Genomic DNA, 7959 nt, shown 5'->3' on the forward strand with positions numbered 1-7959 from the left:
TTTGCCGATCCCTCTGGTTTCTATTGAGAAGCCAGATATCGGACGTGTTTAGTCTTTGCCTGGTAAGTAGGATTTGGAGAAAGGCTCGTGCGTACCAGGGTACGGAGTAGTCGGGAGGCTGCTCCGTAAACAGACTCTGTTTAACAGGGAATCTCGCTTGCACTACCATGCTTGTGTACTCTTTTGGTTCGGGTCTGGTACGCAGGTGACCAGCCCAAAGCTCCATGACAGTAAAAGATGGATCCGGGTTAGCGAGGTGTCGCCCGTCTTTCCTATTTTCTTAAACCAGGTTCTGGCGACAACACTTTCATCGCGATACTTGTTCATACTGTAGTTTAACGCGTAGTTCATCGTAGACTTAATAACTGCTTGGTATATAGAATATTAGGTGCATAAACGAAATGATCCATGGAACTTTTTCCATTCCGTCTATCTCTTTGGTTTGAGTATTAGCGACTACGTTGCGTTTAGTTTAAGTTATTTTGTATTAATAGCATTAATTCGTATTAATTAGAATATTAAGATAATATTAGTTCTATACCGATTGTATTACATAGTTAAGATTTAAGTTATTTATAAGGTATATTGTGAAAGGTGGGAAGATGTAGAACTTGTGATTCCATCTACCTGCCTTGGGCCTCCACTCGCAGCAACCTCCTCGTGGTGAGGCCTGGGCAATCGGTATTATCATCGGTAAAGTACTGTAAACTGATGACAATATCGAGCTAATGGCTGCGAACTTCAAATCTATCTCATAAAACCACGTTCTATATTACATCGAACTAGGATTATTTTAGAAATCGATATGAGATTCAAAGTGTAAAAATGTCTAGTACTTTGAACGTTGTAGAAAATTATTCTAGATAAAGATGTATGGAACTACTGAAAATTATTATATATTCTTATTCTGTAAATTCTTTGATTGGAATATGATTAAACTTTTTTTTAAACGATTCTTTGATTAAAACTTTTTTAAATGTTACACTGATATTTCGTTATATGTTCCATAATTTCAATAACATTGATTTCCCCGCAACATTCATAATTATTACAAATGTCAATATAACGAAATATCTTTTATGCGACGTTTGTGGTATAATAAAAATCTGTGTTTCTATTACGTTTTTGATACATATTACTCACTTATATGTAATAATATAGAATAAAAATATACTGTTAGTCCGATATTTGAAAATATACATGTGTTCGTTGTCACTGTTAAACTGTTGTAATAGCAATGGAATAATTTACTCAAATGTACATAATAATACATATACATATTCATAAAAACAATATTAAACGCAATAATTTTTTTGTACGCGAAAAAAACCAATTGGTCCGTGGGGACTTGCACCGAAGACTCCTTTCTAATACGTCTACTTTACAGCGAACGGACGGAAGAGAATCCGTTCACGACCATGGTCCGTTCGATGATTTTCCGACGTACCGACACTCATGATCTGACTACTTTACTTTGCGTACTTTAGACTCGACAATAGACTAGTTGAGCTCGAATGGATTTAACGTAATTCACAAATTTACCGTTCTCATAACATAGAGGGCAGCAGAAAATCCCTGACTTTTTACACTATCGGTATTTCAAAACATGTGACACGAAGTCCCATAAGATGATAGGTCTATCCTATACCTAGTCGGTGGTATTATCTTATATCCCGTCTGTGTCTATACCTAGTCGGTGCTCGCACCACAATTGAGGTGCGCCCTATCGTGCATTAAACGAGCGCATACAACAATACGGCTCACGCGATAGCGGTCGACCATCCAATTAGGACTTCTTCTCGGAAGGTGTCGCCATCTGAAGGAGCATGCACTTTTAAAGCGTTCCGAATCAGTACCGCTCCGCCGGCCAGGCGGCAATCTGTGAGACCGCGTTAGTGTCGCGTTCGCATGGTGCTTGCACTCGTGTTCGAATCTTTCGTTTTCCCGCGCCAGTAAACTCGCGTGTCACGGCCAGTTATGAAGTGAGGTGAATTCGCGACGATCGACCGAATCGAAACTCAGTGCGCTTTTATCGTCGCGTTGCACGTGCCATGCTAAGTAACCACGGTAAGTAACCAATTTCTAAAGCCCCGTAAGACAAAGATTCTCGGTAGTGCACTGACGTTTAAATAATCTGAGCATAAGTCCCACAAGTACTTTGTCGCAAACTGTGTATGTTAAATCTATAAGTAGGAGATATGAATGCCTCGATTGGCCGTGCAACAGGACGAAGATAATGCAGAAGCTACAATCGACAAAGAGAACCGAATGTTGTTAAAAGTGTAGGAATGCGTTGCAATTAATCTTCTTATTCTTCGTCTTGGTTTGCGCGTTCGCGGGTCTGACGCGACGCAACCCCACCACTGCGATGTCTCATTTTTCACAAATTCGCAGTTTCGCTGCGAGGCCTCGTTATATCTGAAACACATAGAAATCGTGCAGAAAGTATTTGAAAAATGTGAAATGCGGTCAGTAAACATTTCTAATTGCAACTTTGCAATGAATTGTGTCAACGTCGATGTTTAGTTATCGATGGAATTGATTACCGCCACCGCTGCGACTCGATTGTTGGTCAATGCGGTTTTTTCATTGTATTATAAAAATACATATATTCCGAATTGAATTTTGTATCGTACAAAAATAAGAATTTTTCAATTCGCTGGATTATTACGAAATATGTAGTTTATCCAGTATGAAATGCATATTGCAGACCAATTAATCGATATATATTTTGCTAAGAGGTTTACCTTATTCAGAATGATGTTTTTCAAAATTTACTCCATGACAACACCGTTAATAGCTCGCGAATAATACCGTTTTATTCACTCCAGTGATCGCATAGGCAACATTTCCTATCATCATATAATTTTTTTGTTGTACAGCTAGGTACGGTAGGCAAAAGAATAATATAAATTGCACATTTTCACAGTAACGTAACGTATATTTAGACTGCTTTAACATATTCAGCTGTGACTGTCTTGACGGTCATTGGTTACAGTTGTCGAGCTTTCCATTCGCGTCTCCAATATTTTATGGATTAAGACATATTCAACGCCGTGACGATCATCGGTGAACGTCACTGAGTTTCTAACCAAGAAGGATATAAGACGTAAACCAAAAGCTCAACTTATGTATGTATGTGTATATATATATATATATGTCTCACTAACTCGATCACCTCGAATAATGACGTACGGTATACTTTATGAAAATTTTGAGGCGTGGAACTTAAATGGTATCAAGGGGCACATCTTACAAGGTACGTGCTTTTTGTGTGAGTGGAGGCATCTCGGAGATTTCACGGTTACCTTAATTTTTGTTAACGGAATTACCTATCTTTTGTACCATAAATCGATAGAAGATCAAACTCTGAGTAAAAATGTGTTGACCTTCATACGTTTTAAACCTAATAGTTAACGAGATATTTACAAAATTATTTTTAATACGTACTTACTATCTAGAAGCTATAGGTGCTCGAACTGATGCCCTCAATTTCAATACAGTGTTTATTTTGTAAATATTTCGTTACCTATTAGTTTCAAGACGTATGAAGGTTAACACATTTTTACTCAAAATTGGATACTCTATCGATCTGTGGTACAAAAAATACGTCATTCCGTTAAAAAAATCAAGGTGTACTTGAAATCTCTGAAATGCCTCCACCCACGAAAAAAACACGTACCTTATAAGACGTACCCCTTAATGCCGTTTAAGTTTCACGTCTCTAAATTTTCATAAAGTGTACCGTTAAGTCATTATTTGAGGTGATTATGTTAGCTGAGACACCCTGTATATAAATTATAATTTATCACCGACACGTTAGCACAACAATAGAAGCGGCAACAACAATCATTCGAACAGATACATTGCATATTTTTGTAGTTCCGTATAGAAGTCAGTGATAGATGCAGGAGGTGTATGCGAAACCTTGTTATATCACTAAGAAGACACATCTGCATACACAACTCGAAACACGAGGCGCACGTGCACGTACGTGTCCTGTCTGTAGCTCGAGCTTTGCGCATATCTGCCTGCCTGCGAATCATACGTAACAGAAGGTTAAGCTAGGTTGACCGGCCATGATGCAGAGTGCATGCGTAACGAATAGTTCGCGGCGATCGTATGAGAGAGTAAAAACACGATACCGTGCATGTGTTCCGTGCACGAGTAGATGATAAGCGGCGACCACGACGTTATATCATCGTCTACGTGCCGCGTATTGCCACACGATCTCGGTTCTTTCACCCACTCTGGTCGCTCACGTCAATGCAGGTTGATCCATTATTGATAGATCAAACAACAACTTGATGATTTTTTATAAGAAAATAAGTCATAAATCTACAATAAAATTTTATGCAATTGAAGATTTGTTCTCGGGAATAAATTACCATTACATTGCATGGCCATCATTCAGGATTTCTATTTACCGTGACCATGAGCATTTGTCCGAAAATAAGAACTTGTAGGAAGAAATTTTATTCTCGATTCTTTACTTTTATTTTAATGGAGAATTAATGTATCTACTATTGATTGGACTAACAATAATAATATTTTCTGTGAATAGGTCTATGTAGTAGTAAACAGTAACTTTGTCATCGTGTCAAGACATTTGCAGTAGCCTTTATTAACTCCATTCCTGACTTTAGACTTATTTTTCTATGAAGATCTCACGGACTGCTAATTATATTGCCAACAGTTAAATTTTTGGCAAATACGGCTTTATTTTAGAGACAAAGAACGCCAGTGCACGACGTGTGTTGCGAAGACTAACTGTTTCTAGTTAATGTAAACGTGAATAAGTAATTCTCTCGAAAATAAAGTGTCACGAAAAAGGTTTTCTGATTTACTTTTTGTAAAGAAGTCATGCACCGCTGGTCAGGCCAGGAATAATAATAAAATAAAATATTCTGCACCATGCAAGGGATTCATACTTGCGAAATGTGGTTTTGGTACTTGACGATTGCGGCCAAAAGAAATCCATATAAAGAAATTCGAGAAATTTGGTCGCATATTTTTTACTAGTTCATCTTCATTTAAAATCAATACATCGTTTATTGGGTTACTGTTGTCTCAGGAGAGAAAGTAGGAACTGGTAATGATTTCATACCGTTTCTCATGAAACTGAACTAGTAACCCTCGCGAACACACTCGTGCAACGAAATCCGGTCACAAAGAACAATGATAAATAAACAATAACTGAGCAATAGTAACGATAAAATTCTTACCCTTAATAATAATGGTTGATTTAATGGAATTGGTTGAATTTAATGGAAATGAATCAAGTGAAAATCTGAAATTAATGGAAATGCACTGAATGATAGGCATAGGTTCAACAGTAGCTGTTATATTTAATTAAATTTATACTATTTACTTAATCTTATATTATTACATCTAATTTAATTTATATTGTTTACTTAATTTCTTGTTATTCTTTTCACGTATATATGTACAAACGATTGAATATTACCGAGAATCGTCGTTCCATCATTTGATTACGGAAACATCCAACCGATTAGATCAGTTTTTCTCTGTAAATGCAGTAATTTTTTATATAAGATGTTTTGTGATATTTTTAAGGACGATATTATTATTATTATTATCATCGTTGTTAATTTTATTATTTTTATTAATGTCATCAATATTACTAATTTTATTGTAATTATTATTATTAACAAGTTCCACACTGGCTTGGTGAAAATTACGAGTATAGTTTCCTCCTGGAGGAAACCGCAACTACAATCGCTTGTTAACAAATATATACATAGTAGCAGGTTACTAGTGTCTCGTGCATGCTTGAAATGTTACGTAACACGTCTTGCGTGTTCCGCGCGCGCATTACCTCATATCAAAGCAATTCTCGGGCACGGTGCGGTCATTTTCCCACTGGTCGCTCGAATATGCGTGAACTTGTTTCCGCTTTAGAAAAAGACACTTCTCTCCGTCAAATAACTAACTTCCCTCTTTTGCGAAATACCGGAGAATATTATACGTAACTATAACCAGTTGAGTAATTTGATTGGTAATTGTTCTTGAATTGAAATAAAAATCAGGAAACTTTAAGCATGATATTGGCGTTCTTTATTATCAATTTTTTAACAAAGTTTCCTTTCGAAGGAATAGCACTGCTTTGCTTGCAAGAAATAAAATCATATTCGATTTTCGAAAATTGGTGATTGTTTACAATTGGTTTATTACTACCTATATACAGTGTGCTCCAATAGGACACCTGTACCATTTTAAAGATTTCCGGAACTATGGAAGCGAATGAAAACATTTTCGAATAATTGTTGTTTTGCAACAAGTTTGTTACGACCACAAAAATGCTCCGTCTGCATTAAATAATTTTTCATTTAAAAAATTATTTTCTCAATGATTTACGCAATATGAATCGAATAAAAATTGACTTTCTCCATTAAACGTTCTGTTAAGTTAAGAATTGAATTACTATTAACACCTATATTTAATTTCATATTTGTTACAGTATTTTCAACTGTATTAACATTTGATTCGGAACAATGTTTTCTTTACAAAATAGTCAATAAATTTGTTTTGATATTGAACGTATAAAACGATTGGAAACTTTAAATCTCCAAGTCGATTAGAGTTAAGACAGGGCGAGGACACGTTCTGTATGATGGACAGTAGATATCCAAATCCTTGATTTATTCGCAAGTTTAATGACTACTTCCGGCGCGTTGTCTCACTTTGGATGATACGGCTGTTCGCAAAACGATCCATAGATCTAGACTGAACCCCGGTGTTTACGTAATACTGCCGGGCAGAGGGGAACGGTGAATCATCGATTACACTTGCTGGGCTGCCATATGGCCGATTGGCCGAACGGCTTCCCAGTTAAACCTTGAACAAGTAATCTGCCCCTGAAAAATCGACCACTAAATCATTCTCCAAAAATTTTCTCGCATTCCACTTCGTCACTAACATTATTTCATTCCTTAAAATTCAGTTCATATTTTTAACACTGTTACGTACAAAGACACTCTCGTGACCTCTTAACCCTATCGGGAGTTGGAATGCATCCGGCCAGATTACGTAATTGTTCACGGGGTGTTATGGCGTGGCTAGATTTTCTTGGAAAACAGTTTCCGTTGAGAACAGGCGTGTCCCCCACTACTTTTAGACTCGATTTTCGGGATATAAAAAGGGACGCGTACAGCTCATCCGCGGATCATGCTCATATCAGAAGTCTAGCTAGTGAGATCGGGTATTAAAGTCCTTGTCAGGCATTTCTAAAAGTAAGCTAAACTCTGCATAACAAATCCCCGCATTTCTCAATGCGTGAAAACCGAGAACGTTGGAATTAGCTTCCGCGACTACACTTTACAGTACCATTTGTAAAACCTTTATTTTATTGAATATACTTTTATATGTTCATATATTTATAATTCAGTGTTGTTCATTTCAACTCTAGAATAACATCTAAATTCCCAGCTAGAAGCGAACCCACAAAGGCACACTTTTACCGCTCGAAGTGTACCGAATTCTTAAAGGTTACGAGGCTCATACTAACAATCCTAGTGGCTCCCTGAGTTGAAATAGACTCGGGTTCGTCCACGAAAATCTTTCCTAGTGGCTCCCTGTGATGAAATAGACACAGGTTCGTCCACGACGTCTAAACCATCCTAGTGGCTCCCTGAGTTGAAATAGGCTCGAGTTCGTCCACGACTACCAACCTCCTAGTGGCTCCCTCTGATGAAATAGGCACAGGTTCGTCCACGACGTCTAAACCATCCTAGTGGCTCTCTGAGATGAAATAGGCTCGGGTTCATCCACGACGACCTATCCCAGTGGCTCCATGTGATGAAATAGGCACAGGTTCGTCCACATAACAAACTCTAAAAAACCAAACTCGTCATTTCACACTTTGTCGATCTATGATACAAAAAATAGGTCATTCCGTAAACAAAAATCAAGGTGACCTTGAAATCTCGAAAATGCCTC

This window comes from Dufourea novaeangliae, unplaced genomic scaffold, assembly GCF_001272555.1.
Source record: "Dufourea novaeangliae isolate 0120121106 unplaced genomic scaffold, ASM127255v1 scaffold22, whole genome shotgun sequence".
In the NCBI taxonomy this organism is placed as follows: Eukaryota; Metazoa; Arthropoda; class Insecta; order Hymenoptera; family Halictidae; genus Dufourea; species Dufourea novaeangliae.